The sequence below is a fragment of the Solanum tuberosum genome, unplaced genomic scaffold, assembly GCF_000226075.1.
Source record: "Solanum tuberosum cultivar DM 1-3 516 R44 unplaced genomic scaffold, SolTub_3.0 scf00041, whole genome shotgun sequence".
NCBI lineage: Eukaryota > Viridiplantae > Streptophyta > Magnoliopsida > Solanales > Solanaceae > Solanum > Solanum tuberosum.
This window is the reverse complement of record NW_006238965.1, coordinates 2,307,074-2,316,368: the sequence shown is the minus strand read 5'-3', so window position 1 is coordinate 2,316,368 and position 9,295 is coordinate 2,307,074.

Genomic DNA, 9,295 nt, shown 5'->3' with positions numbered 1-9,295 from the left:
ATACTCGTAGACGCCATGACTGTATTTGGGTGATAGTGGACAGAGTCACTAATTCCGCTCACTTCTTAGCTATCAAGACTACAGATTCAGCGGAGGATTATGCTAAACTATACATCAATGAGATAGTCAGGTTGCATGGGGTTCCCTTGCCTATCATCTTAGATAGAGGTCCTCAGATTACCTCTCATTTCTGGAAATCGTTTTAGAGAGGTCTTGGTACTCAGGTAAATCTCAATACAACATTTCATCCACAGATAGATGTTCAGGAAGAGCGTACTATTCAGACCTTAGAGGACATGTTGAGAGCTTGCGTGATCGATTTCAAGGGTAGTTGGGATGATCACCTACCTCTTATAGAGTTCGCATATAATCATAGTTTACATTCCAATATTAAGATGGCCCCATAGGAAGCACCATATGGGTGTATATGCAGGTCCCCGATTGGTTGGTTTGAAGTAGGTGTAGCAGCCTTGATTGGCCCAAATTTGGTTGATGAAGCTATGGAGAAAGTTCAGGTCATCAGAGATAGACTAAAGACAGCTCAAAGTCATCAAAATTACTATGTAGAAGTGAGGAGAAGGAATGGGTTCAAAATTGATGATTGGGTTTTCCTAAAGGTGTCACCTAAGAAGGGGTGATGAGATTTGGCAAGAAAGGGAAGCTCAGCCCCATATATGTAGGTCCTTACAAAATCTTGAGAATGATTGGTAATGGAGCTTATGAGCGAGAGTTTCCAGCAGAACTAGCAGTGGTTTATCTAGTCTTTCACATTTCCTTATTGTAGAAGTGTGTCGGTTATTCAGCATCGATAGTACCATTAGAGAGTGTGGCTTTGAAGGATAGTCTCACTCATGAAGAGGTGCCAGTTGAAATTCTTGACTGTTAGGTTCGTAGGTTGTGAAATAAGGAAGTCGCTTTAGTAAAGGTTTTGTGGAGGAGTTAGTCCACAGATGGAGCTACCTGGAAAGCAGAAGTTGCCATGATGGCCAAGTATCCTCACCTCTTTCCTTTCTATTCCATTTCAGCTTGAGGTAGTTGTTCCTCTCCAGTCTCTCATTTTACTCTTGAGTAATTCACTCTCAGTATCTTGTTCCGTCAGTAATTCTTGCATTTCAGCATATTTGCATGTTCTAGGAACTCAGCTCTGTTAGATATCATTTAGTTGTACTTAGTGGTAGGGATTGCAGTTTTTTTATCTCCATAGTCAACTTATTTAGACTTCATTCGAGGACGAATGTTCCCAAGGGGGAGATATTGTAACACCTTTTATTCGATAAAATAGAAAAATGCAGCTTTCTAGGATCTGGTGTTAGAAGCAAAAGAAGACACCGACGGACTGTGTGTCAGACCACGAACCATAAGTGGGTTCCCGTGGTTAAGTCCTAGACTTGGAGAAAATTTGGGATCTAAAGATGATACCTATGACCGTGGACCACGGTCTGAAAATGGACCCATGGACTGTAGGTTGGTTCCGTCGTTGGGGTTCAAAGTTTTATGGGCTCTTATCCCACCCACTGTCGACTAGTACGGTCCGTGGTTGGACCTACGGACCGTAGGTGATGGTCAATAGTTATTTAGAGGAAAATAGTTGTTGGGTAAACTTCAAAAGGTCATATATATCATTTAGCATAAAATGAATTAGGTCGCCCATGACCTATCAAATTAAATATAATTGAATCCTCTTTCCAACGCAATCGAGTTTGCTAAAATCCAATCTCAAAATAAAATGTTATGCTCGTTTTAGTGAAGCCATGTCACACAGACATGAACGAAGACCATAGACGACGGTCGGTAGTCCAAACGATGGTCCGTCACTCCAACCATGGATGGCCTTTATCAGCTTTTAAGTAAATGTCATTTTGGTCTTTTCCCTATGCGTTGGGGCACTTAAACTACGTCTTTTCATGCCTAAACTATGTCGTTTTACTCAGTATGAGCCTAATAACCTAGTCAGACATACCTAGGACCCTCATTCTCCAAAAAAATCATCCAAATTAGAACGAAAAGAGGAGAAATAGGCACCGGTTTCTTTAAAGAACAAGCAGCAGTGTTCTTTAAGTTTCAGCCCTGAAATCCAAAGGATTTCTCCATAGATTTTGTGACCAGGTATGTGGATTTCACTAGTGGGTTCTTTTCATCCACTAGGTCCCTAGAATTCAGTGAGTTCCTTGATTCTACATACCTTGTTTAGACCTAGGTTTGTACAATGTTGGATAATTGTGATGATTTAAGTTGCTATAGTATCCATAATCTAAATAACATGTTTTCTTGAGAATATTGCTTAATTCCTTGTATAAAACTCAAAAACCTAGTCTGTGTAAATTCTCTTAGTTCATGAATTATACTTGCTATGATAGTTAAATAGAAAATAATGCTCCAGATTTCGAATGTCACATTCTCAATATATAAATGTTGCCTTTTCAGTTAGCATGACAATATTTTGAGCTATTCAGTATTTAGTGCATTTTATCTTCATATGTGTTCAGTTGGGAGTAGACTTAGCACTGAGTTGGAAAAGGGTTCAGTGTACCCTCATAGTCCTAAAACTATGTGCCCGCGTAGGATTATATGTCCCCTCGCATCAGTTATTAGTGATCACGCCACATTCATGCCTTTATACTCCAAGCAAGTTATATTGGGTTCTCTCGATGGGGCGTATACATCGAGCTCCACGTTAAGCTCACGTGGTTTATGTTGGTTAATAGTAGCTCCCATAGTTAGACTTTTAGTGCATTTGACCTGGTTTTCAACATTTATATCAGCATACAGTTCAACATGTTATCTTCATGATTAATACTTAGTCATTGCATTAAGCTTAACTTTTCAGTTATTTTTCAATATTTATATTCTTGTTCACATTATGTTATTGCTCAGTAATGCATTGTTCAACTTAGTATCTATAACCTGCATGCTTAGTACATTCCAAATACCGTACTCTGCGTTATATCATATCATGATGTAGGTTTAGGAACTCAGTAACCAGATCACGCTTAGATCGATTCTTTGTCCGCATTTAGGAGCTTCAGTGGTCAGTCCTCATATTCTGAGGACAATAGACATGCTTTCATTTTAGTCATTATTTTAGTTTCAGTTTTGTTAGAGATAGCTGGGGGCATGTCCTAGCAACTTAACTCAGTTAGAAGCTTTTCAGACATAGTAGTACATTCAACTTGAGTTGTTAAGTGGTTATTTCAGTTATCACTGAAATCTTAGTTTATTTCACTTATATTCAGACCATTTGGGTGTTTCCCCATTTTCACATATCCATTGTTTTAGCTTCCGCATAGTATATGTTTTACTCGATAACTTTTATAGTATGCTTGATATATGCCAGAGTCAGGGTTAGCTTGGGGTCACTCGTGATCCTAGGTCCCGTGTTACGTCAAGGGGGTAGCCTCCGGGCGAAACAACCAGTTGTCCACTCGGTGCTAAGCATAAATCCCACATAATATTGATTACTCTTAACTTTTCTTATCATTCATAATACATGGGTAATCACCACCTGTCTTAGCATTGGATATCATGGGTAATGACCGCTTTCCTTATTGTTAGAATAGCTCCTTAACTTTAACTCATTTTAGGTGAGAAGACCTATCAACCTTACGATCCTTTATGTGAGAAAACCTTACACATTCATGCATGAAGCAATTATGTTAGAAATCTCTTTACAATAATAAATAACAACAACATAATATATGTTTTACTCTCAAAGCAACTTACATCATAATTCATCAATTTCGTAAGAACATGCATAATTCCATAATTCTCTTTTCATAGTTCGAAACCCACTTTCAATCATTATAATATAGAAAACATGGGTTCATGGGGTATTCATTTAAAAGTTAATGAATAAAAGTTCATAAATCCATCGAATAGATCAACATTCGGGGATTTCTAACTTTATAAATTGGAGAATTTAGGAACTCCATGGAGGAACAGGCTCCATGGATGAAGACTAGAATACCTTAATGCCAAAAGCTTGTCTTTAATTGTGGAATTTGAGACTTGATTTGAAACCCTGGAGTTGAAATATTTTTGTGAGGAAGACTTGTTCTTCTTTTAGGAATTTGTGTGAATGATTTCAATTGAGGAAATTTAGGGGTAAAAAAACTTATATAGGGTTTAGATGAAAGGTAAATCGACATGGTATTAGTCTAGAATAAGTATGAAAAGACCCAAAAGCCTTTAAGAAAATAATTGTCGTCACGCGTCGTTGGCCAGACTGACGGTTTGTTGATCAGACCACGAAACGTTCTGGTTGGTTGTCGTTTGGGGTTAGAGACTAGATTTTCGGGACCCCCAACAACGGACCCATGTACGGTCCATGGGTTCACCAACGGGTCGTACATGCCTAATTATGGGTCTCAATTTCTCACTCCAAAAATCCTAAGTCTGGGCCTCACCTACGAAACCTACCTATGACTCGTACATACATCGACGGAATATCCTGGTGAACCGTCAAAATAATACTGGAAATTTGACATTTTGGGATCTTGGAGTGGCCAATCACGGTTCTGACTTATGATATGTATGTCAGTCCACGGGCCGTAGGTGGCTCCATATAAACTGGCACCAGATCCTGAAGAAAGTTGTTATTCTACCCTTTTGAATTTGAGGTGTTACATACCCTCTCCCCTCCTCGAATGCGGTCACAAGTTTTGCGAACGCAGAGGGTGCACCAGAACATAGAAAACCAGCAAACTCAAAAATCATGGAAAGGACCCTCCCATTTCTTTCGAAACCATGTACATAGAAACCACATGTGCATATCAATTATTCTTGATATTCGGTACTCAATGGAACCGTCAAAGTATGAATCCAAGTTATGCTCTATTAGACATCCGTGAAACCACAAGAACCTCACACATAAAAAGGCTAAAACAAGCTCGGGCCCTCTCAAAAATACATGAAGACCTCACCTAGGCCTAAAATCTTCCTCTAAATCCAGTGGAACTCTCAGAATCCCAATCCGAGCATCCGAACCTTGAATATTCAACAAAGTCAAACCGAAGGCTAAAATTCCACAATTTCACAACTTACGACCTCAAATCCTCAAAATTTGCAGAAACTAAAACCGACAACTCTCAAAGATTAGATCTCACATTTCAGGTTTGATGGAATCGACGAAATATCATTCCTACACTCGAAACTCAAAAAGACATAGAAAACCACTATCTCAAAAACTTAGCCTTTCTAACGCAAAACTTACCAAATTCTAAATTTTTAACTCATAGCTCAAAACCAAATTGTCAAACTCAACAATAGAAAACTTGGGGTTACTATTGGGAGGGCAAAATGGTAATATCCATGGAAAAACAAAAAATGACCGATCGGGTCATTACATTACCCACAACTAAAAACCATGTTCGTCCTCGAACATAAGGCAAAAGAAAGTACCTGAAGCCTAGAAGAGATAAGGATATCTTTCATGCATATCAGACTTCATCTCCCAAGTCACCTTACCAACTAAACGATGCTTACGTTATACCTTCACTGAAGCAATATCTTTGGTCCTAAGATTATGGACCTGCCTATCCAAGATGGCTATAGGCTCCTGATATGCCAAAATTACACCTCTTGAAAGAAGTATACACGATCCTTGTCAAACAAAGAACCTAAATTTTGGTTTAGGGTCGATCCCACGATGAATATGGTTCATACTTAGGCTACTTACAATTATATATATTTAGTCAAATGATTTCCGATAAAAGTAACAATGGGGGGTTTTAAGTAAAATAACATTTTGTTGATTTGTATCACTCGGTAAAAAGTAAACAAGATTTTGCAGTTTCAAATATCAATATGAGATGGAAACAAGGGCATAAGTTTTCTCCACAAGCTCTTAACGCAGTATTCCTAACAATAGTAACTCGATCCTAGTGTTAACATGCATGGTTGATATGCTAGGTATCTCAAAGTGATTGGTCCTACAAATAGGGGATTTCACCGTGCAACTTAATCCGTTTATTGGTATGTGCTTTACTAACCTTTACCTTTAACCTCAAATTTTCCCTCACATCACAATAATTAATGTCAGGCTATTAAATAGCGGTTAAACTCAACTAAATCTCTGTTATACAATCCTTGTCTCATTAATTACCTCCTTGGTCCAGCAATTAGGATTGAGACAAGTTCTACCATTGCGCACCGCTAGAAAGCATTCTAATCGAAAGGTTTAACAATACATGCTTACACTATTCTAGAATTACTTATTTATTATTCATACATTGTTAATTGATCATGGTTCCCGCAACCCTAGTTGTGGATTTAGCTACTCATGCTTGAGAGTTCATAATTCATATTAGGGTTAATAAGATAAATCATGAACTTGCAATTAGAATAGATGAATACTGAAATCTTTAATGGAAAATCAAAAGAAAATTGCATAAACGAACTTCAAGAATTAAATTGCTAAATTGTTTGCAAAATAATCCCAAAAGCTAAGAAAAATAGTCTCCAAAAAGATCTCACCCCTAAAAACGTAAATTACAACTTATATTATAGTAATTAAGTCCTAAGCAAGTAGGAAACAAAAATAAGGAAAATTCAGTTTTGGCAGTTTTCGGCGGACCGTCGATTAGCTAACTGTCCGTGGGTCACCTCTTCGATTCAGTAGTTGGCAAAATTCTTGGTCTTCGCGTCGATGGTTTCCACATATGGTTTGTAGGTTCATTCACTCTCTGTCCTGCACGTCCATGGTTCAAGTAATGGAGCTCAACTTTCTGAATCTAATGACAACTCACATCGACAGTTCCTCAATCGTGCGACGGGGTGTCAGCTGCCACTGTGGTTCCGTACTTAGGTCAGACTTCCTTGAACAACTATCCCACGACTTCCACCTAAGGCTCGTCAGCTGAGTGATGGCTCGTAGGTGAGCTTGTAAGTTGCCAAACTTCTACTGTTTCAGCTACATAAAACGACAACTGCTTCAAATCGATTTTCTGCAAAATGAGACCGAACACCAGTATATCTAACAACAAAAATGCCTAAGACGGACAAAAACTTTAACTATAATACAACAAAAATAGTGTAAACTCATGGTACATCAACATTCTCAACTTAAAATTGGTACTTGTCCTCAAGCGACACACTAAACTCTAAACGATACTCATGTAGAAGCAAACATACAAACTCAAGACATCATATGGCTTTTTCTATAAATTATTTCACCTAGTGTGAATCCTCTAAATTAGACTCACTAAGTTAACTCATGTGGATCAAATATGACATAGACAGACCAATAGACATCACCATATACACTTTCAACAATCACAAAGATACCAACTTTCCAACAATGTAACTAGTTCTCGTAGCACAAAGAAATCATGTTTTTCACTCAAAATATGATGTTTTAGCTTAAGGATTAAGTAAACACTCACGCTCAGAAGTGAACTCAAATACAGTTAGTGCTCAATACCATAGGCTTGCCTTTATTTTCGTTGCATAGATTTTCCAGACTAGTAAATTAGGCCTACTATAGGGCTTTCATAGCTTGTAACGTAGGCTCAAGTTCCGGTATGACACATTTGGGTATTTAAGTGACTTTTCTACCCTTCTTGACATTACATTGGCTATTTACCTCTTTTCAAAACTAATTTAGACATCATTTTGTTTTCTGCTATTTTCCGTGACTTATTTCAACACAACTGTGACTTTAGCTTTTTTTTCATTCTTCATTTTCTCTTTTCTTATTATTTTACCTCTTTTATATTTGTTATTCAGCATCAACATCACTTTTTTTTTCTTTTTGTATTCAGTCACACCTTTAACTATCTTTTTCTTCTTCTACAAACAACTCTTTTCATACCCTTTTATTTCAGTTTCGTTCTTCATAGCCACCCTCAATTATGTATTTTGCATGAGATGAGGTGCACAATTTCCTAAGTCAGACCAGGGCTAAGATTAGGGTAACTTTTGGATTACCCACCCTCAACTTAGGCTTTTGGCCTATGTTAAGGAGCACAATGTCCAAGGAGGGACCAGAGACAAAATAGATTTTTAGGAAACGTGAGTAAGGTGCATTGAAAGAAATGGTATTCATTAGGCTCAAACATGTGGATCGAATGGAGCATATATTTCATTTGGTTGGATCCTTTTTTTGCCTAAATGAACTTATATAAAAAAGGGCCTATGATCATTTCCCAATTTCCAGCCTAGATTATCTTAGCAGGACCAATGAGGCAAGTTCTAGATTGGCACATACTGCTTGAATATACAAAATTATCTCACACACACTTGGCACATTGTTTCATTATCGAATCATTAAAGCATCTAGTTCAAGTTCTAGCTTAAGTCATGCTATCATATCGGTTCCTATTATGACACATAAAAATCCAACACAGTCAACTCATTAAGCCTACAAATATAGAACAATTCAAAGTTTCAAACATGTATCAATTTTCATGCTATTATGACATCATGCATTCATTATTTTGGTTTACTTCTACACTTATACACTCCATTACATGTCAGTTCAACAAAAATGTAAAATAGTACCTCGGGGGAAAAGAACACAGGCAAGAAAACCCCAAGGGAGGGTAATGAGTTGGGTTACTTAGACTTCACTCTACCACTCACAACCCATTTAGCCCACCCCCCACAAAAAAATATGCAATTACCCTCAATGCATAAAAAATGTAAGAGAAAGGGTGAAGCAAACTTGTGGCACATAAGCGTCGAAGACCCATAAAAAATGGGTGGGTGCAATTTCTTGGAACCCACTGGATCAGCAATAGTGACACCCTTAGTAGTGCCCTAATCAAAAGTGGAAACACCATCAGTAGTGCTCCTTGAACCCGATTCACCCACAACTGACATCTCCTAGGTTCTTCATTGTGGCAACTCCTCCTCAAAAATAGATTGTCTTTGTGCTGCCTCGAACTGCTGCTTCTTTCTTTCTTGCTCGTCGGGTCTCATCAGCATCTGGAGTCTGCTCAGAAGAGTGGGTGCGCTTCCCAGCCACACGGGAAGGGTCGAGTGGTGGCAGTGTATCACCAAACAACGTTGTCATGACCACATCATCTACCTCAACCTCCGGAGTGGGCTCGAGGGCATCCTCAGTAGAAGAAAGGAGGGCATAACATCAGATCGGAGGGTAGTCAACTCGTTCTGGAAAGTAGTGAAACCAATAGTAGGCATATGCCTCTCAAATACTCTGAGCTCGAACGCATCTAACCCCTTGTGAACCACCTGGATATTTGCATCAATCATTCTCTCCATGAGAGCCTCTAGCTCCTTCACGGACCTCTGCATCAATGGTCTCATGTGCTGCAATCGTGTGGCCATCTAAGTCTCC